The 23,453-nt window shown below is 39.9% G+C and overlaps 1 pseudogene; it reads right to left on the bottom strand.

Annotated features, from left to right (window-relative positions):
• Positions 1-3,395: 3,395 nt before the first annotated feature.
• On the bottom strand, positions 3,396-5,617 carry LOC136838465 (enhancer of split mbeta protein-like; annotated as a pseudogene).
• Positions 5,618-23,453: the final 17,836 nt, after the last annotated feature.

Below are 23,453 nucleotides of genomic sequence, written 5' to 3'. Positions count from 1 at the left end.
GTTCTACTAGTATCCTACCAGCAATACCATTTACCATACTCCTTACTTCTACCCCAAGGCACTAAGTCAAAAGCAATAAATCTACTGTTGATAGTAGAAGTAGTAGTAGTACTAATAGTAATAGTTTTATCATCAACAGCTATTCTACTAGTTTCCTACTAGCAATACCACCTACCATACTCCTCACTCACACCCCAGAGGCATTACCGGTAGTCCACAAGCAAGCAATCTACTATTGATAGCAGTAGTAGTAGCAGTAATAGTAGTAGTAGTATCAATACCATCACCAGCAGTCCTACTAGTCTCCTACTAGCAATACCACCTACCATACTCCTCAATCACACCCCAAAGGCATTACCGTCCACAAGCAAGCAATCTACTATTGATAGCAGTAGTAGTAGTGGTAGTAGTAGCAATACCATCACCAGCAGTCCTACTATAGTCTCCTACTAGCAATACCACCTACCATACTCCTCACTCACACCCCAGAGGCATTACCGTCCGCAAGCAAGCAGTCTACTATTGATAGCAGTAGTAATAGTGGTAGTAGTAGCAATACCATCACCAGCAGTCCTACTAGTCTCCTACTAGCAATACCACCTACCATACTCCTCAATCACACCCCAAAGGCATTACCGTCAAAAGCAAGCAATCCAGCACGACCGCCATTCCGACCAAATATTGCAACATTGATTCTTTAATATTCGCGGAACGTCGGCGGTCATGACTGGCTCGGTCAGGACGTCCTTTCCTTCCTTCCTTCGTTTCCTTCGCGCGAACTCCTCTCCGGAGTTCCAGATCTCCCGTAGGAGTCGCTGACGGGACTTTTGTCGCTTGTTCTTAACTCGTCTCCTTCAGGTTGTCAAGGAGGAATGCATTCTCTTATTTTTTTTTTTTCTGGGTATTTTTGGTCTGTGATTTCATAATTATTATTTGTTGTGTATATATATAAATATATATATAAATTATATATATATATATACACATACATAAATATATATATACATATAATATATATATATATATATATATATATATATATATATATATATATATGTATGTGTATATATATATATATATATATATATATATATATATATATATATATATATATATATATATATATATATATATATATATATATAATTCACATATATTCACTTATACATGCATGACTTCTTATACTCACAAACATTAAGCCCTAAATACAATTTAATATCAGTTCACTATACCTAGAGGATAATTTACTCCCAACGGGAATTATATCTAAGTGCTTCGTCACCGACACGATTCAAACCATTGCCTGATTTAGAAACAACGGTGGACAAGTGACTTTGACCACTCAGCCATCAAAAGGTATGGCTGAGTGGTCAGAGTCACTGTCTATCGCTGTTCCTAAACCGGGCAACGGTTCGATCCTAACAGTGACGAAGCACTTATCAGCACTTATCATGTATAATTCCTCATGATTGTCAGTTATTCCCGGGGTTTAGTGAACTGGATATTAAACAGTATTTTTTATTATATATATATATATATATATATATATATATATATATATATATATATATATATATATATATATATATATTTATATACATAATACATACATAAATGTATATATACATATATATATATAATGATGAACAAGAATGAACGACAATGAAAATAATAACCCTATCTACCTCCCTGCGGAGAGAGAAACAGAAGCGGGAAGGGAATTCCGAAGCGTAGCAGTGACAGAAAAATAAATTATAAACTTCATACACTACGAAGCATGATTTAGGTGCCTGAATTGTCACTCCTGAACCTAGCCTGCGTTAATATTCAGTCCAGATCGGGTAACTCGAACATTACAAAGCAACTTAACCGACTTTTGTATGTCATGCATACAAGTGGCATATTAAAGCTAATTTCTTCTTTTTATTAAAAAAAAAAAAACAGGCCGGTTTCATATTACGATACCTCATCGACAGTTCAATGCACGTGCCCGGGAACGAGTTATTTGGGCATAGGACCTACTGGCTAACGCGGCCTCTGAATCGATGCCTCTTTGAATAGTCACATGACGTACGCCCAACCCTGCTTTCAGTCCTCTTCAGATAGTAAATGGTTGTCTTGTCATTAGTATTTCCAAACAACAAAACCTTTGGCTGACTTTAGAGCGCATATCCTCCCAGAGAATGTGGCGCAGTTGGTACTTCAGAAGTTCAAGGGAAGGTGCAACGCATTGCTACCCTAATACTATTCTTTTTGCATCTTGATACATTTTTATCTATTTATTAATTTTTTTTAATAAGTGGGATCACTTCTTTCTGTATTTCCCTTTAATTCCTCTTGCTTCTTCCTACTGAACACCATAATAATCTTTGGAAGCTTGAATTTCAAGTCAATGGCCCCTTTGGTGGGCTTGTTCCGTATGAATAGGTTTCATCTTCTGAATAATAATAATAATAATAATAATAATAATAATAATAATAATAATAATAATGTTTCTCGTAAACTTAAGTTTACACCATGCCAGTATGAAACTGGATATCCTGTCTCTCTCTCTCTCACTCTCTCTCTCTCTCTCTCTCTCCCCCGAAAAAATATGACCATGACATTGAGAAGAACTTAATTTTCACTAATTTTCCTACTGCTTGCACATGGGGCGACACGCTATGTTGTCCTCAGTGTGAAATATTTTTCCTAAAGCAGACATTTAGCGTCCATTCTTAGTTTTTTTAATGTAGTTATTTGTGTCTTGCTCATGAACATGTCATTTTTAATAATAATTTTTTTTATATTATTTTTTTAAAATATACGATTACCTGAATACTATAGAGTATAGGCGAATTACACTTCTTTGGTGTTAATTCGGAAAGGCATTACATTTTTATCTTTTTTTAATTCTTCGTATTCATCAAGCGTGAAGATTGCATAATCACCCATATTACGAGCATTGTTCATCTATTAACTTTGCATAAAATTTATCACCGATTTTTCTTTCACGGTGTACCCATTATGAGAATGTTTCAAAATTCTTTGCAACAAGCTTTGAATGTAAGAGAATAATTAAATTTTCTATTCCATCACTCGTTAATTTCTTGATTACTTTGGGTGCTGACATTATTAGAAAAATTTAGGATTCTTCAGAATTCATAATAATTTCAATGACTTGAAATAAAAGGTTAAATATCTTAACTGAGTGTCTCGTAAACGTTTAAAAAGAATACTTAATCTGTATCCATGGAAATATAACAGAAAGATAAATATTTAATATGATTATGACAACAATCATTCTCTAAACGTCTTGAATACCTTAATATGGCAGACTAAAATGACACTCAAGAACGACAATCATTAACAATAAAAGCATCCAAACAAAAGAGGGAAGCAGTAAAACGTAAGGATGAAGAAACCAAGTCTTTTATTTCATCACAGAGGTGGGTATCACAATTTACAAAAATAGTCAACAAAGATAGAACAGGAGTGTGGTTGCTTTCCTGTTGACTTGTAATTTGTTGTACTAAGTGCTGAGCAGATAATCATAAAGCAAACTGTGAACAGGAAAATAAAAAAAAAAAGTACACAAGATAAAACGGAGAAATGAAACCATACGAAAATAAAGAGATAATAATAGACATTACAGAATTATAAAAAAAAGAGGATTGTGGGGTGAAACATTACAAATCTCTTTAAGTAGAACTTGCAGGTATAGAGAGATAATAAGAGACATTACAAAACTACAAAAAAAAAGAGAATTGTGTTAAGAATCATTACAAAAAATGCAACAAATCTCTTTAAGTAAGTAGAACTTGCAGGTAATACTACGTCCGGTAGTAACTATTGAATAACAGTGAAAATAAAAATAATTACTTTGTGACATGAATGGGCATTTAGTAATTAACTTCACTGGACAACAAAGTTAACTACGGCCAAAGTCTCCTTAAAACTGAAAAGTGCGTACGAAATTACGACTCTTATACTATATAAATATAAACTGTATATCGAAATCTATTTTATACAACACGTGAGCTCAATCAATGAAAAATGTCTGAAGACTTTTTTTTTTATTTTATCTGTATTAACAATCTTTCCTCTGATAATCTTCTTGCCTTTGTACAAATTCTGAAAGACAGCAGGCATCGTGGTCTTCCTCTCATGTGAAGGATGATTTGCTAATTGTAACGGGTACTATTTACATGGTCATCAAAAGAGAACTGATTCTTTTTATAATAAGTATTATCACAGTATTGAACTCTTAAAAGAAACTGATTCTATATACAAAAATATTTATACTCTATCACAAACTATATCACAACATCAACAGAAAACACCGAGGAGGTATATTTTTATAACCTCCATTTGTTGGGGGTGGGGTTGGGGAGTTTGTCACAGTTCACATACATCAACAGAAAGGGGGAAGGGGAAGGGGTAGGTGGGGGTGGCTATCAAATATATTTATGTATATAAAATCCACTTGGGCTATGTATTTGGCACGATGAATCCACACGTTCTTGGCACTCCTACTTTCCTCCAACAGGTATAAAGTGTCCCGGAGACCACTTGAAACAAGTGTCCCCATTTCTCCTCCTCCTCTCACTCCTCTCCTCCTCCTTCTCCTACGCCTCCTGATGGGGATCCTTCGAGATCAAGAGTCAGATCACATTCATCTCGACAAGACGACGAAAGCCAAGAGGCGTCCACCATCCCAATCACCAGGGCCTCCAAGAACTCTTGCCCTCGTGCGGGTTCTCTTCTCTCGGCTGAGGAGGGCGTCGCATGGATAAATCCTGAGGGCCCACGGGCACTTCGCGGATGGGCATGGGCGCTATGATTTTAGGCGGTGCCGGAGGGGGAGGGGCGGGTTTCATGCTCAGGTCCATGAGGGGGAGGGGACATCGAAGGAGACACTGACGGAACCATAATTGGTCTGGGCGGAGGCACCGCTCGGGGGGGACTCACAACTACTGAAGAAGCCACTGGGGACGAAGTCGGGGGCATGGTGTGGTGGGCGGGGGGGCTGCTGACGGGGGGCGCGGGGGAGGGGACGCCCGACATGGCGGAGGCACAGGACGTCAGGTGCGAAATCAGTCTGGACGACACCGAAGGTTCGAGCGACGGGGAGGCGATCAGGAACGACTGCACCTGTTGGGCGGCAGCGACGAATCCCTGCTGGAACTTGAGGGCGTCGTGGCGGGGATCATGACCGCCGGGGGGCAGAGTGAGACGGCGTCTTTGGTTGAGCCGCCGGACGTGACGGACTGTCAGTTCCAAAATGTCAGCCTTCTCCAGTCGCGTGACGGTCTCGCCCTCGGCCTGCAGCGCCGCCACCAGGAGATCTCGCAGCTCGTCGAGGCATCGGTTGATGCGCGCCCTTCTCTTCCTCTCCAGCAGGGGCTTCATGACCCTTTTGTACTGGTCCGTGCGGGACACGGGCTCCACGTGCACCGAAGAAACCATTTTGGTAAAATCACTCGCGTCACTCACTCGGAGGGGGAACGGTTTCTTTGGACGCCCTCGAAAACAGAAGAAGGAAGACGGCCAAGGAGAGCAGGCAACGTCTCAGTCAGCCGAGCTCGTGTACAACCAACGGAGAATGCGTAAGGTCTAATGTTGTTATGCTGGACTGGGTAGTATATATAGTGTAAGTCTAGACCGCTGCTCGGTTGCCAACGAGGTCAGGATTTTACACGTCAAGGGTTCCTTAGAGTCGTCTATGGTACGACTATGGGATATATATTGCAGGGATTGTGTTTATTTCAATTCGTAAATAATTAATAGTAAGAAATGAGCTAATTTTAATTAGAAATAACGAATAAGACGTAAAAATCGGTACCCGGCAACTGTAGCGTCCGGAGCTGCCTCGTGGGAACCTTGTGCCGTGCGTCGTCCCAGCCGGTAGCGGGTGCCCACTTGCAGGCCAACATGCACGAACGCACGCACGTATTAAATCCTCGCATCTTCTCACGCCCCGAACTAACCATCCCCTGTGACAACATTTACTTGGAATTTCAGATGCGAAAAACCGTCAGGAAAGCATAATTCCCCAATGGCTCCTCCGTTCTTAATGAATCGCTGGCGATCGTTGCCGTGGGTCGCTGTATCGGGGTCTCTGGCTTCCTTGTCGTATTGCCCCTAAGGGCTCGTTGCCCGGGGCGATGCCGCATCTACCCAGGTCTCTCATTAATGTTTTATTTATACTCTCACTTCCTTTACTGAGATGATCTTTACTGCTGAGAAGCGAGAAGGGCAAATGTACACGAAGGCGGCCAGGGGTGGAGATTCGAACATTCGTCGGGTTCTCAAAAGTAAATCCGTCTTTTTTTAACGGATTACTTGGGCCCCGAAATGGTTCCTATGGAACTTTTCGGCCGCACCTGTTGTCCTCCGGAAGGGAGTCGACAGATGAGATAAAATATGGGTGCATTTAATACGAAAATTAATAATTAACGAAAAATACAATCTTGACGTACAATAATGACGCGAAAAAATAAGTCCCACTAAATCCCCTCAAAAAATAAAACTTCTTAAAAAGTTCCCGGAGATGATAATAATGCTTCGGGAACAATAAATGGAGAGAGACGACAAAGGGAAAGATGATGATGATGATGGACACAGGTGAGCGGGAAAGAGAAAGAGAGAGAGAGAGAGAGAAAAAAAAAATGATCGAGGGATGACAAAGGATAAACACAATGGGTAAAAGTGAAGTGAATGTTCGGTAGGCGAGAAATCTTTATGCTGGCTTTAATACGAGAGCGATTATATATATAATAAATATATATAAACACACACACGTGTGTGTGTGTGTGTGTGTGCGCACGCGCGTGAGTAAGAATTGTGCACGCTTTATTTAGCAGCAGCCCATTGCATCATCATCTTCAGTACATAATAATGACGAAGCGAATCTCGTTTCTCCCCGTAATCCTTCATCGTGCGAAATCCGCAAAACGGGAAGCTTACAAGCCCCGCCCCCTCCCCCTCTTTGCCCACCCCCACTCCCCCCACCCCACCCATCTTCTGCCAACGGGAATCTCCTTCTCCTTCTCCTCCTCCCACTGGAGACTACGAAGGAGAAGGAGGAGGGGGAGGGGGAGGGAGGAGGAGGAGGAGGAGGGGGAGGAGATGAGCTGCACGATAAGATTTACGAGACTTCTGAAGGATGTAATGAAAGAAGCAAGTGACCGGCGAACGCTAATTACGACACCCAGGTAAACCCTGGCCCCCGCCCGCTCTCTCTCTCTCTCTCTCTCTCTCTCTCTCTCTCTCTCTCTCTCTCTCTCTCGTCCTACCTGAGCGAGAATAACCTTTCCATTAACCCGAAAAAGATCATCAGCTCTCCATCTCAATCCCTTCTGGCCTATAAATGGCGACGTCGCGTTATCCATTTTTTTTATAATAATCTCTCTCTCTCTCTCTCTCTCTCTCTCTCTCTCTGTGTGTGTGTGTGTGTGTGTGTGTGTGTGTGTGGATTTCATTACCACGAGTCGCAAAGTCTATTCAACCCTCTTTCCTAGGAATGCTTACCACATTATCTTATTTTTTTTTATATATACTGTATAATCTCTCTCTCTCTCTCTCTCTCTCTCTCTCTCTCTCTCTCTCTCTCTCTCTCTCTCTGTGAACTTCATTAACCTCCGTCACAAAGTCAAGTCAACCCTCTTTCCTAGGAATGCTTACCCAATAATCTAATTTTTTTGTAATCTCTCTCTCTCTCTCTCTCTCAACTTGATTATTCTAAGTCACAGTCAAGCCAGTGGTTACGAAATTCCCATATTACTCATTATTCCCCCTTCTCTCTCTCTCTCTCTCTCTCTCTCTCTCTCTCTCTCTCTCTCTCTCTCTCTCTTCTCTCTCTCTCTCTCTCTCTCCATATGACTGAACGTCATCACCTAAAGTCACTAAGTCATCCCTCTTCCTCTGTGGGGTTCTTAACATCATCTCTCTCTCTCTCTCTCTCTCTCTCTCTCTCTCTCTCTCTCTCTCTCTCTCTCTCTCTCTCTCCCCTTCCAACCCTTCCCCAAAAATCGACCATCATCCCAATGTTCTTCGCCTCTCCTCTTCCCTATACATCTCATGTTTCTTGCGTTTGGCTAACCAGCCCCCAAAATGTGGGGCTCCCCCACACCCCCTTCTCACCCTCCTCTCATCCCATCCCATAACACATCCCATGACCCATCCACGGAGCAGGTAGATCTCTTCAAAAAGAAAAAAAAAAAAAAAAAAGGGAGCCATTTTTTCCCCTTCCACTTTTTTTTTTTTTATATATGCGACTCAAAACCGTCTCTGAGCCATCCAGGACTCATCTGGAGCCACCATACCTGATGCATCGTCGGGAGTTATGGCTCAGTTTTGAAAAGCGGCCTTGTTCCTCTAGACGCCTCTGCCTGTGGAGATTCCGTACGAGAACAGGGGCTATTCAGTAACAAAAGACCAATGTTAATAAAAGGCAACTACTGGCGGGGTGGGGGCTTAAGGAGAGAGAGAGAGAGAGAGAGAGAGAGAGAGAGAGAGAGAGAGAAGAGAATGAATCTGTTACATATTAGATTGCTGTGCTATACTTTCTAATAACATTTTTTTTTATATAATTCTCTCTCTCTCTCTCTCTCTCTCTCTCTCTCTCATCTCTTTTAACAACATACAGTATTTTCATAGAACTATCTTAGATTTTACAAAAACAACCTCTCTCTCTCTCTCTCTCTCTCTCTCATATCTTTTTAACAACATATTTCATAGAACTATCTTAGATTTTACAAAAACAACCTCTCTCTCTCTCTCTCTCTCTCTCTCTCTCTCTCTCTCTCTCTCTGCCAAATAGGGTAATGGCTTTTATCGCGACGTAAACTGCATCGTCATATGCCTTTTGAAGTGCTGTAATTCTCCTTCTATAAAAGGACAAGAAACTATATATATAATCATTCTTACAACATAAACAAGTAAAAAATGCGCCGAAGTTTCTTCGGCGCAATCGAGTTTTCTGTACAGCTGCTACAGCGTATAATCAAGGCCACCGAAAATAGATCTATCTTTCGGTGGTCTCGGCACAATGATTTTATGAGCCGCGGCCCATGAAACTTTAACCACGGCCAGGTGATGGCTTATACTATATCGCTGTCAGAGGCACGATTATGGCTAACTTTAACCTTAAATAAAATAAAAACAAGTGAGGCTAGAGGGCTGCAATTTGGTATGTTTGATGATTGGTGGGTGGGTGATCAACATACCAATTTGCAGCCCTCTAGCCTCAGTAGTTTTAAAGATCTGAGGGTGGACAGAAAAAGTGCGGACGGACAGACAAAGCCATCTCAATAGTTTTCTTTTACAGAAAACTAAAAGTCAACGTCTATTTAAAAGTGATCAGGGCAATTAAGTGTTTCAATGAAGGCATCAACTTCGCTGTTGATGATGATGATGATGACAGATCAGTATCGAAACTTTGACACCAGAAAAAAACCACAAATTGGAGAACAAATATAAAAAGAAAAAAACTCGCATGCAGTTCAGTGTCTCTCCACGGAAGGGGGAGCATGACACTCTAAAATTGTAAGTGGACTTTTAAAATATATAATAATATTTGTCCTCCGACTGTTTTTTATGTTTGATACCGATAATTCAACCCCGTTCTTATTATTAATCTCTCCTTTTTTTCTAAATCGAGAGGTCTTTTTCTCTCTGACCTTACTTTTTTTTCTTTTTGTCCCCTCCTCACGCATGCTTCATAATTTCACCATTTTTTTTATTCTTAAATTTCCTATGAATTTCAGTATCGATCACAGTACGAACAAGTAACTTGTAACAAAAGGTATCAAAGTTTTTCTTTTAGGCTTCTGAGTCAACTGTGTTATTAACTAGCTTTTCTTTTGGCTATTGTGTTAACTGTCTTACTAACTAAGATATGGTTCTCCTGAATAAGACATCAGGTATAAGACATCAGGTAAGGGCGAGAGTAAATTGAGAGAGCTGCTGAAAAGGAAGAGAATGGGCCATCACAGTTGCTTAGAAAATACGACCACGGAAGGTTCTGAGGTAAGCGCTATACGAAAAACTATGGAGGGTGTTCACCTGAATGGGAGTTTTCCATGCTTGGGTGTAACATTTTGTGTATCTAAATATACAAATAATTAAAGGAATCATAATAATAATTATAAAACAGCATTACTATATAAAATTCTATTATTCCAATGCAGTATATATATATGATCTTAATCCTGTATCAACGAAAAAATATTCCTGGCAATCCAATGAGCCTCAATAGAAAATCAACTAATTACTAATTTTTTATGAAAGAATGCCGAATTTTTGACATGATCATTTTTTCTGTACTTCCGGTGGAAAAAAATTAGATTAATTACATCGATTCTCATCATAAAACATTTTGGCATTTTCATCCTGAAAAGGAATTACCCAATTTCTAATCACCTATCTTAAATTTGAGCCTCAAGAGACAATATTACCATTAAAATGCATCTCTGGCAACATTCATAATGGTATACGAATTTATTCTCGGCACTGTATCAACGATATAGTGACATCTTTTGAAAATTAATGATTTCTGGCCTGATTCCAGCAATGCTTGTGTAAGGTCCATGCTAGAGATTCCAAGTCTGATTCCAAGTAATATCTACGCCCTCAACAGCAATATCTTTCGAAGGTGATAAATTCCAAGTTCGATTCCCGGTGATATCTGCGTTACCGACAGCAGTGTCTTGCCCTGCTAATATCTGCACTATCGACAGCATTGCCTTACAAAACGGTATATTCCAAGTCCGATTCCCGGAGAATATCTGCTCCAACAACTGCTAATCTTCTCAGCCACACATAATCCCAAGTCAGATTCTTGGTAATATCTGAAATATTAAAAGACAGTGCTTTTCCAAAATAGTAGATTCCAAGTCGAATTCCCGGAGAATATCTACCCTCAACAAACGCTAATCTTTTCAGCCACGCAAAATTCCAAGCCCGATTCCCAGTAATACCTACGTTACCGACAGCATTACCTTTCCAAAATAGTATATTCCAAGTGGAATTCCCGGAGAATATCTGCCCCAACGACCGCTACATCTGTGCCACGCAAAATTCCAAGCCCGATTCCCGGCAATATCTGCGATACTAAAAGCAGTACCTTTCCAAAACAGTAGATTCCAAGTTGAATTTCCGGAGAATATCTGCCCCAAACAAACGCTAGCCTTTTCACCCACGCAAAATTCCGAGCCCGATTCCCGGCAATATGTGCCACCGACGGCAGTACCTTTCCAAAATAGTATATTCCAAGTGGAATTCGCGGGGATATCTGCCCCAACGACCGCTACATCTGTGCCACGCAAAATTCCAAGCCCGATTCCCGGCAATATCCGTGTGCCACCGACAGCACTGTCCTTGCCAAAGTGGTAGATTCCAAGTCGAATTCCCGGAGAATATCTGCCCCAAACAAAGGCCAACCTTTCCACCCACGCAAAATTCCAAGCCAGATTCCCGGCAATAGCTGTGTGCCACCGACGGCAGTACCTTTCCAAAATAGTATATTCCAAGTGGAATTCCCAGAGAATATCTGCTCCAACGAGCGCTACGTCTCCTGTGCCAAGCAAAATTCCAAGCCCGATACCCGGCAATACCTGCGTGCCACCGACGGCACTATCATCCTTCCCAAGCAACGCTTATCAGCTGTCCCTCTGTTTATTTACACGATCCGAAGCGACTCCCATCGTGGAAGGAAAGGGATGGTTATCTCTCGCCCACGTAAACAAAGACGATGCCCCTCCGCCCCCCACAATTACCAGGCGAGCGAGGGGGGCTTTAGGTCCCTTGTTTATGACGGTCTCAGCCTTGGTCCCAGTGGACTCTGATGTGGCAGTGGCTCGGCCGCTCTGAGTCATTCGCCAATTAGAGTCACGCAGAGATTTCGCTCTGGGATTTGTGGGGGCCGGTGCTTGTCCATCCCCCTCCCCCCTCCGGCCCCCCTTCCTCCTCATCCTTCTTTTCCTGCTCATTTTCCTCCTCTTCTTCTTCCTCCTCCTCATCCACCTCCTCTTCCTCTTCCTCATCCACCTCCTCTTCTTCTTCTTCTTCTTCCTCCTCCTCCCCTTCCCCCACCCTCCTCCTCCTCCTCCTCCTATTCTCCCTCTTTTTTCCTCCCTCATCCCTCCTCCTCCTTCACCTTCTCTTCCTCCTCCTCCTCCTCTTCCCCTTCCCCCACCTCCTCCTCCTTCTCCTCCTCTCCCTCCTTTTCCTCATCCACCTCCTCCTCCTCCCCTTCTTCCTCCTCCTCCCTCACCTCCTCTTCCCTTTCCCCCATCTCCTCCTCCTCCTCCTCCTCCTCCCTCTTTTTCCTCATCCTCCTCTTCCTCCTCCTCTCCCCCCGCCCCCCAAGCCCGGCTTTCCCAAGAAAATCCGTAGTTCCCATAGCGTTATCTCTCCTGACGGAGTGATGCGCGTCGGGATCTCACGGGGGGATATACGTCACGGCGTCCCAATCTCATCAGATATGCCCGGTGATGTTTCCATAAACACTCTAAGTCACAGTAAAGCCTTTCGTCTCTGAGCGCTTTGAACCTCTGTTCAAGGTTTTATGCTTAACTGCCTACTCAGTTAATCATTATAAAAACTGTTTGCTACTTAATATAATGGACTCATATATAATACAATGTTTTTAAAGCGCATTATGAAGTAGGGGGAAATGGTAGTGGCATCATTATCTTATCGCTCGCTGTTACTGTCCGGCCTCAAGATGGCACACTGCTGTGCCCACAAACAGCTTCTGTTTGTTGCTACTTCCAACAGTCTTATCTTTTACTCCGTCTTATATTTTATTTTATTATTATCTTTTTACAATGTATGTTATCCGCACGCTCAGTGCTCATTTTTCATCTGCCTTCCTTCGCAGTTGGCCTAAAAATATGACAGATTTTGTCGTAAATAATATTTGATTGTTGGACAAAACTGAAAAAATGAAAAAACGAAATCACATTTCAAATTCTTGTTCATACAAGACGAACTTACTTGTGAAAGACTGAAGGAATTGGAATATCTTTGTACAGTACTTGTACAGTACTTGTACAGTACTTGTACAGTACTTGTACAGTATATGTATGTTTTAAAAGAACTTGAACGTGTCTTGAATGTTAAATCAGGCTGATTATTATTATTATTATTATTATTATTATTTGAAGGGAACAGACGCTCTCTTAAACGGGTCTTGTTAAAAAGGATGGCTGTGTTATGCGAATTTATCTTATAGTTTCTTTTCCATTGTCCTTAAATTCGGTTTTCGGGCTCAACGATGTTGGTCAGCAACTGGCCGATATTCATATTGGAATAAGACTTTCCGCATTCCACACACTATCCTTTTTCCAACATGAATATCGGTCACTTGCTGACCAACATCGCTGAGCCCGAAAAGCGAATTATAGGGAAAATTGAAAAGACACTGTATAAGGTAAATTCGCATAATACAGCCATCCTTTTTAACAAGACCTATTATTATTATTATTATTATTATTATTATTATTATTATCAATGCCCTGTTTTCTTAGGAATCCAGCACTCCACATTTATCCTTGTCGTAGCCAACAGTACACTTTTCTGAAGTAAGGCCAGGTTGAGACATCCATTTTAACTTGCCATAGTCTACCTCTTTCATCTTCAGATCTTGGTGGTACTACTACTGCTATTACTAATGCTACTACTACTACTGCTGCTGCTGTTGCTGCTACTACTACTATTACTGCTAATACTACAGTACTACTACTATTTGTTGTTAATGTGTGTAGTTATAAGAAACACGCCAAAAAAAAGCCTCTGAACTGTCTAATCAAGATCTAACAAATCACAGAAGACAGAGAAAAACATTTAGGAGGACGCAAAATACAAATACATATAAGAATATACTACAACGAGTACTTGAACAAATTCAGATAAATCAATAGAAGCAAAAAGGAACAAGGAACACTGGAGAAGTAGTTCTGAGACAAACAGCCAAAGCTGCCGAGACCACAGTACAGTGGCAGCACTGAAGCTCAGGCAATTGGTTCTATTGATGTCTGTTATTAGCAAATCTAATTTGTTTTTTGTTACGGAATAGTGGATTGCCTTGTGTGACCGTGATCTCACGTCATTCCTTGAGCTGATTTACTTCCTGCCCCAGTTGTAAATCACTTCAGAGCTTTGTAATCATAAAAAAATTTAAAAATAAAATTATAAAAAATAAAATAAAAACTGAAATATCAGCCACAACCTTCATCATGATTGGGACGTGGCAACAAAATCCTGTTATTGTTTACAGGTTAAGTGGACAATGATTATGCAAATGAGACTGATACGAACACCTCGTTGCCTTCTCAATTAGGCCCCTAGGGCACGCCACGGCATGTCTCGGCCGTCCATAATCTCCTTCAGAACATTGTTAGGTGGTTTGTTATTGTCGTAGGACCTTCTGTCAGCCTCGCAATTGCCAAGGTTAACTGCTCTGACAAAGGGTGAGTTCCTTGCTGACGGAATCCACTTGAACAAGAGCTTTAAAACACAGGCTTGTTAAAAAAAACACACATCACAAACATTGCTTTTTTGATATAGAGGGACGAGTTTCAAGGGATTTTCTTTTGAGACAACCCAGGAAAAATATTCTGTTTCGGCCAAAATAAAGAATGTCTCATTTAAATCAAGAAAGTAAATTAGTATTTGCTGCTGAAACGTAAGTGAGGCCAATTTCTAAGTACGTTTTCGGATGCTGGATTCTACACAAACTAAAGAATCACATCTCAAGAGCAGCAGTGTTAGTTTCCTTTCTAATGGACCAGTTCTAAGAGGACACTTAATTCTATACAAACTACACAATCACCCTGCATATCAAGAGAAGTATTTTTTTTTTCTGACGGCACAATTCCAAGTTTCTGAACTAAGAGGAATTAGTGTCCACCCACACCAAACGAGTAAAAAATGCGCCGAAGTTTTCTGTACATCGTATAATCAACCGAGACCCCCGAAAGATAGATCTATTTTCATAGATCTATCTTTCGGGGGTTTCGGTTTAATGCTACTTGAGCCGCGGCCCATGAAACTTTAACCACAGCCCGGGTGGTGGCCTGTCCTATATCGTTGCCAGATGCACGGTTATGACTAACTTGAACCTTAAATAAAATAAAAACTACTGAGGCAAGAGGGCTGTAATTTGGTATGTTTGATGATTGGAGGGTGGATGATCAACATACCAATTTGCAGCCCTCTAGCCTCAGCAGTCTTTAAGATCTGAGGGCGGACAGAATAAAGTGCGGAAGAACAGACAAAGCCGTCACAACAGTTTTCTTTTACAGAAAACTAAAAAACCAAAAATTAAAAAGTCGGAAATCCCTTTTTTTCTGAAGCAGGAGGAAGGAGTTTCTTCCCACAGTCCAGAAAAGGCTTCAGCAAAGACCCTTCCCACAGCCCAGAAATAATTCAGCTCACGATACCCGCTATGGGGTGATGATGATGAAGATGCCGGGGGGGGAGGGGGGGGGGTTTAGGTAGGTGGTTTCTCATGGGTTAGAATGATGATGATGATCGTCCACCGGAAGGAGAGGAGAGAGAGAGAGAGAGAGAGAGAGAGAGAGAGAGAGAGAGAGAGAGAGAGAGAGAGAGAGAGAGCAGGTATAAAAATATATATAAAACGGAAAATATTCAGAGAGAGAGATGGATAGAAAAAGCGCTATATTCACTGAGAGAGAGAGAGAGAGAGAGAGAGAGAGAGAGAGAGAGAGAGAGAGAGAGAGAGAGAGAGAGAGAACATATTCTGAGAGAGGTATACAGACAGCTGGCAAAATAAATATATACAAACACAAACAATATATTCACTGAGAGAGAGAGAGAGAGAGAGAGAGAGAGAGAGAGAGAGAGAGAAAGGCTGGTCATTAAGAACCCTTACAGGAGAGAGAGAGAGAGAGAGAGAAGGTCTCGGGTTTCTTATTAAATGCTTGGCGCCACCTGTTACGGGGTGCACCTTACCTTGCCCATGCCCATGCCCTTAGGCCAAAGGCGACCTCCACAGGTATCTCTCTTCCTTGGTTATAAGGTACTCGTATCGTTTATCTACAACGTAGCTTCCGCCCTCTCTCTCTCTCTCTCTCTCAGTGGTTACGTGTAATTATAATGCCAGCTTTCGGTATCTATCGCTCTCACAGTAGGTTCAGTTTTTATGTTTGTTACACAAGATTCTCTCTCTCTCTCTCTCTCTCTCTCTCTCTCTCTCTCACTGAATATTCCGTTTGTGTTTATATGCATTTATTATGCCAGCTTTCTTCAGCCATTTTCTCAGAATTTGTTCTGTTTGTTATACCAACTCTCTCTCTCTCTCTCTCTCTCTCTCTCTCTCTCTCTCTCTCTCTCTCTCTCTCTCTCTCTCTCTCAGTGAATACAGTTTGTGTGTGTTTTTTTTTTTGTATTTTTCATGCCAGCTTTCATTCTGTTTTTCTCATAATATGATCTGTTTGTACCATCTCACCATCTCTCTCTCTCTCTCTCTCTCTCTCTCTCTCTCTCTCTCTCTTTCAGTGAATATAGTTTGTGTTTTTTTATATTTATCATGCCAGCTTTCATTCTGTATTTCTCAGAATATGATCTGTCTGTATCATTCTCTCTCTCTCTCTCTCTCTCTCTCTCTCTCTCTCTCTCTCTCTCTCTCTGTGGATGCTGCCCTGATTGCAAGACCCGTTTTGCGACCGAGCGGATTCTTATCTTCGGGTGATTTCTGCGACCCCCTTTGGCCTATATCGACACCGCTGGAATTAAGCACAAAGAGAGTGAATGTCGGTATTATGCGGCCATCACGGGACAAGACTGATATTTATCTTTCAGCTTATGCTTGCATATCTTTTTTCCTTATCTTTTCTGAGGTCTTTGTTGGTTTTCAAGATGTCTGAAAATGCCACTCTGTGAATTGGAGGTTTTCATAATAATAATAATAATAATAATAATAATAATAATAATAATAATAATTCACGTGTTTTTCTGTATTCAAATATAATAAAACTAACCTGTTTTTGATGTTTATTTGCTCTAATAATAATAATAATAATAATAATAATAATAACAATAATAATAATAATAATAATAATAATAACAATAATAATAACCGATATGGTTTTAATATTAAAAAATACTGAAAACTATAAATTTTTGTTTCTAACTGTTCATAATAATAATAATAATAATAATAACAATAATAACAAACCCCAAATGTCTTTCATTACAAAATGGCCACTTGGACTTCAGACATAGTCCAGAAATGCAAAGACTAATCACGACGTGCAACTATAAGTCTACTACAACCATTCGTATCACAACATTAATTTGGGTTGTTGTTGTTGTTGTTGTTTAAGATTATGCCAGCCTTGTGCTGGCTGGCACGGGCTCTTGCTCTGGAGCAACCCGTACCTGGGTTGATCTGTGAAAATACAAAAAAAAAAAAAAAAAAAAAAAAAAACTATTTTGGCAGTTATATTTGGGACAACGTCCAGTATCGTATACACCCCCAGGTGAAGAAGAAGAAGAAGAAGAAGAAGAAGAAGAAGAAGAAGAAGAAGAAGAAGAAGAAGAAGAGAGGCGGTCCCAAATTAACCCCTCTAGGGATTGGGAGACCCGAAATGGCAGGGGGTCTCACGAGGGGTATGGGAAAGTGCCCCCACGAGATGCCCTCGAACACGTCCATTCTCTCTCTCTCTCTCTCTGATCATGCTTGGTATTGGCAACTGTATTGTATTGTATTGCCTCTATTTTGTATATGCCCTGTATATTGCCCTGAGTTGAAATAAAGGGTATTATTATTATTATTATTATTATTATTATTATATTATTATTATTATTATTATTATTATACTATGATCATTCACCAGAGAATCTCAAAGATACATTACCCTCTCTCTCTCTCTCTCTCCTCATGCTCAGTACTGGCAACTATAATCTTACAATTCTACTGCCACATCATTTTCGTCTAAATCATTTCACCAGAGAATCTCAAAGATACGTTCTCTCTCTCTCTTTCTCTCTCTCTCTCACACACACACACACACACACACAAAAGATCACTCGACGCGAGTCCTCCCACGATCATCAATAATATCAACCGAAATTGATAAGCATTCAATCATATGATAACATCCCAGTGAATCACTGTCCTCAAAAGCACCATATGGTACTCCCAGGAGCTTGCTTGTGCACTCGTTCCTGAGAACCACCTTCGGCCACCAGGTGCCAGCAAGCAATTAGCTGCTACTTCCTTTTAAGTCTAAACAGCTCGAGGTCCTTCCTTCTTCTTCTTCTTCTTCTTACAAGTCGAGAGAAAGATGACGATGCCGCTGATGGCGATGGCAGTCACACGGCGTCAACTCTTAGCTCAATCTCGTTCTTTTTTCGTTTCTCTTCAAGTTCTCGACGAAGTCTGCCGGAAGACTTCAGGTGCTCATGACGATCTCAGAGACTGATAAATGAGGTGGGTTGGGAGGTCAAAGCCATTGCTCTGCTTGATACCATACGTTGCAGAAACTTGCAAATGCTGCAGAGCCTTGCAAAGCACCTGAGCAACAAACTGCAAGCTGCAACTGATTAAAAAGGAGCCCAGAGTTATCAATAGAGCAAAAATAAATGTTGCGGAAAAATTTCAGCTAACCTGCAACAAGTCACACAGAAGCCCAGAGGTCAGGAGAATAAAAATACATGTTGCAAAACCTTGCAACAAGCCTGAGCAATCAACTGCAAGCTGCAAGAGGTCACAAAAAACCAGAGGCCAAGAAGATATAAATAAATGTTGCAGAACCTTGCAACAAACTTAAGCAATCAACTGCAAGCTGCAAGAGCTCACAAAGAAACCCCAGAGGCCAAGAAGATAAAAATAAATGCTACAGAAACTTGCAACAAACTTATGCAATCAACTGCAAGCTGCAAGAGGTCACAAAGAACAGTGTTCTTCTCAATGAAGCGCATGCCCCTGGCATCTCTCTGGGAACCAAGTGACCGATCCCACGAGCAAAATAACATAAAATAAGATAAAAACAAATAAGATAAAATGTCTTTTATACTTCTTTTTCATTTATCTCTGAGGTCACATTTTTTTTTTACCTCTCGCAGACAGGGATAGATAGTTGCAAGTCACTTCAGCACACAGAAGGGAAGATTCAGTGTTAGATGGATTTATTGTTGCGGAGAGGGAGGAAAGTTACATCCTCGAGTCGAATTATATTACAGGAATTATGCGCTGAGCGCATTACCAGCCTCGGGGAAAGGTAAACATTCTTAAGATCTTGTTCACACGAAAAACGACCCATTCTCGTCGGAATATTTTTGACTTGTATTTCCCCGTGTTGAGAGAAAGCGCGTCAGGTTATTTCACGGTAACAAAACCAGTTCGACAGCTGTTGTGAATACGACTATTACAAAAACACGCACGAAACCACACCTGTATATCCAGTGAAAACATGAAATCAATTGGACTTAAATCACCACCAAAAATTTAATTCATTTAGCGGTAACAAAACCAGTTCGACAGCTGTATTAAATATGACCATTACAAATTCACACAACTGTAACCACATCTATATTTCAACTGATTGAATACACAAAATCAAGTAGAATTAAATCATCACCAAAAATCTAATTCATTTCACGGTAATGAAACCGGTTCGACAGCTGTACAGAAAACAAACCCGCACATAAGAGAACCCGCATGTTCATCAATGAATACCCACATACACACACACACACACACATATACACACGCGCGCGCACACACACACACTCCATAAACAGCGTCACGATTCCCACGGAGCGTCATGATTAAATGAACGGTTTCGCTAAACTGACTGTGATAAAAAAAAAATAATAACTGTATTATATAGCTATGACGATTTATGTAAGTAAAGACTTAAAAAAATTAATTCTATGATGTATTATTCCTGATAACTGGTCTGAAAGTTACTTGGACATATCTTGATTAAAAAAAAAACATTCTATAAGGAACGAAAAACATTCCAGTAGGGATTGTTTCCATTTTCTTCGCATTGAGACCGTCAAGTAAAAAAAAAAAAAAAAAAAAAAAAAAAAAAAAAAAGCCATCCCATGAAGCATTCGAGTCATTCGGCGCTTGGGAAACGAAAATGAATAAAAAGAAAAATCAGTCACTCATTATTTAGTATCCTTTTTTTTTTACTCAGAATCGAATGAAACCCAAAAGTATATAGTAGGGAAAATTATTATGAGTGTAAAACACTTATTCTTACTATAATGTATGCAGTAGGCGGAATTATGAGTGTAAAAACTTTTTAATGGTTAATCTCATTAAAAAAACATAAAAATGCATTAATGTTCACATTTATTCTTATTACAATGTATACAGTAGGCGGAATGATGAGCGTAAAACACTAACTTATTCTTATTACAATGTATAGAGTAGGCGGAATTATAATGAGTGTAAAACACTTATTCTTATTACAATGTAAAACAATATTCAACGATTAACCTCATTAAAAATGCTGTCCAATGCATTAGTATTTGCATTAAGAACGTGAAAATGAACGAAGGATATCTTTAGTAACATGAAGAAATAAAACGCTTCTCATAATTGTTGTTGTCCAGTAACAGCACTATTTACTAATTCTGGTCAGTGAAAGTACCTTCCACTGGGTCAAATAAGATTATGTATATTCGTATACTTTTTTTGAAAAGATTTCTTTATTTTACTTATTTAGGTTTAATACTTCTTCAGGCTTCTATTTCTGATGCTGTAGAATGTAGGAAAAATTCGAAGGAAGCTGATTTTTAGTTTTCTGCAAAAGAAAACTTTTGAGATGGCTTTGTCTGTCCGTCCGCACTTTTTTCTGTCCGCCCTCAGATCTTAAAGGCTACTGAAGCTAGAGGGCTGCAAATTGGTATCTTGATCATCCACCCTCTAATCATCAAACATACCAAATTGCAGCCCTCTAGCCTCTGTAGCTTTTATTTTATTTAAGGCTAAAGTTAGCCATGATCGTACGTCTGGCACTGCAACAACACAGGCCACCACGGCCGGCTGAGAGTTTCATGGGCCGTGGCTCAGAGCTTCATACAGCATTATACGCTATACAGAAAACTCGATTTTTTACTTTTATGTTACGAAATAAAAACAAAGCATGCTCCCAGTAAAGTGTGCTACGTGCTAGCAGAAAGCTCCAAAGTTGTTTTTCAGAAATAAAGAAAAATAAAGAGAAGATTTTGTTTTTTCCGTTTCCTGTGAATGTATTATAATTCTAAACATATATGATGAAAGCGACATGATTTAAATACGCTTTTAAACAATTAAGGATCGTCCTAGCTAAAAACCACTTCAGTTCTGGAGTAACTCGTCACAATAAAGATTAGGGAAAGGAGAATATTTATAGACTCGTTTGCTAACATTGTTGAAACAGGATACAAATGATGAGATGATGAAAGCACATCTCCCATACAATACGGTATTCCCAGCTCTCCTCTCCAAGTGGCGGGCTTGCCTCCACTGACGGGAAATCCCTTCACAGATTTCTAGAGTATATTAATCTAGAGAGTATATTAATTTAAATATATTAATCTAAAGAGTATATTAATTACTGTTTTCGAGTAGCCAATAACTAAAACAAGATGTGTGAATTGTCGGTTTAGAGGAATTACGCTTAGGTAAAGAAATGTCTGTGTATACTGTGCTGATGTAAGCTGTAGCCATGTTGTAAATATTGTAATTGTAAATGATGTTATGTTTAATCATGTCAATAAAAAGTAAAAAAAAAATTAACAGATTTCTTATTTTGTCTCGCGTTTCATTTGAGCTGATTTGGTTGTTTCCGTTACAACAACAACAACAACAACAACAACAACAACAACAACAACAACAATAATAATAATAATAATAATAATAATAATAATAATAATAATTTATAAAAATCTCACGCTCGCATATGTCACTAAAATGGGAAGAAATCCACAATGGTGTCAGTGTAAATATATATTTAAAATATATATAGTTTTAATATATATTCACACTGAATATATATTTAAAATATATAGTTTCAATATACAGTATATTCGCACTGACACCACTGTGGATTCATTCACCAATAATAATAATAATAATAATAATAATAATAATAATAATAATAATAATATAATATAATAATAATAACTGTTCCTCAAAGACTAATTTTTTAGGGAAATTGTTACAAACAAAAATGTACTTTTTATAGACATATCCTAAAAAACTGTTACGTGACAGTTCAGGCAAAGTTCCTTTATGTAATTTATGGGAAATAAATATTATATTTTCATTATAATTCAAGTAAACTCCATTATTTAAACCAAGGGCTTTAACTACTACTACTACTACTAATACTGCTGCTGCTACTATTACTACTATCATTATAATAACATATCCATCCTCTTTGCCTCCAACGTCGTGCGTTAAAAAGAGCCTCTGTGAAATTCCGCCACTCATATCTCGTCTGTACTTTCACTTCCACCAATCTCCACGCACCTCCAGCCTCCCGTCTGAGTCCTCGACCCAGAAGACTCTGGAAGAGCCTTAATTGTTTTTTATTTATGATTCTCTTCATTAAAATAACACGTTCGGAAACTGATAAACAGTCGGTCACGCCTGTCATCTAAGAGAGGTGTTTCACACGTGTATACTATTCCTGACCTCTTTCGTTACCATCTTGCTGCTGAAGTCTGCTTCATGAAATTAATATCTGTTAAGTAAAATGAATTTGCACATATTCGTCCTCAATTTCGCAACAAAGCTGAGAAAATAGTTTGTATTTAACACAGTGTCTGTTAAAATATGTCAGAAGGCATACACGTGTGACACCATTTTTAAGTTCATCTGCAATCAATGAGATCTCATTATTCGTCAAACTACACTTACTGATACAGGGAGGGAGGAAGGGGGGTAGGGGGAAGAGAAGGAAATGGACTGGTTTGTCCAACTGGCATCGCACCGTCATAGGTCATCGACGTTGAGAGAGAGAGAGAGAGAGAGAGAGAGAGAGAGAGAGAGAGAGAGAGAGAGAGAGAGAGAGAAATTACCTCCGGAGGTGAGGAATTAATTTGTTGAAGTATCAGAGATATACTTTATCAGTTATCAAAAATATTCTTCTAGATAGTTTTTCGCTACTTGGTCACTGAGAGAGAGAGAGAGAGAGAGAGAGAGAGAGAGAGAGAGAGAGAGAGAGAGAAAGAGAGAGAGAGAGAGAGAGATTAACTTTATCAATTATCAATATATTCTTTAAGACAGTTCTTGGTTACCTGACCACGAAGAGAGAGAGAGAGAGAGAGAGAGAGAGAGAGAGAGAGAGAGAGAGAGAGAGAGAGAGAGAGAGAGAGAGAAATCTACTAATTATCAAAAATAGTCTTCAAGGCACTTCTTAGGTACCTGGCCACTGAGAGAGAGAGAGAGAGAGAGGGGGGGGGGAGGGGAGGGAGGTCATAGGCTGTGCGGCGGCGGC

This window comes from Macrobrachium rosenbergii, chromosome 5, assembly GCF_040412425.1.
Source record: "Macrobrachium rosenbergii isolate ZJJX-2024 chromosome 5, ASM4041242v1, whole genome shotgun sequence".
Classification (NCBI taxonomy): Eukaryota; Metazoa; Arthropoda; class Malacostraca; order Decapoda; family Palaemonidae; genus Macrobrachium; species Macrobrachium rosenbergii.
Note: the sequence above shows the minus strand (reverse complement) of the source record. Positions and strands in the feature narration are given on the sequence as shown.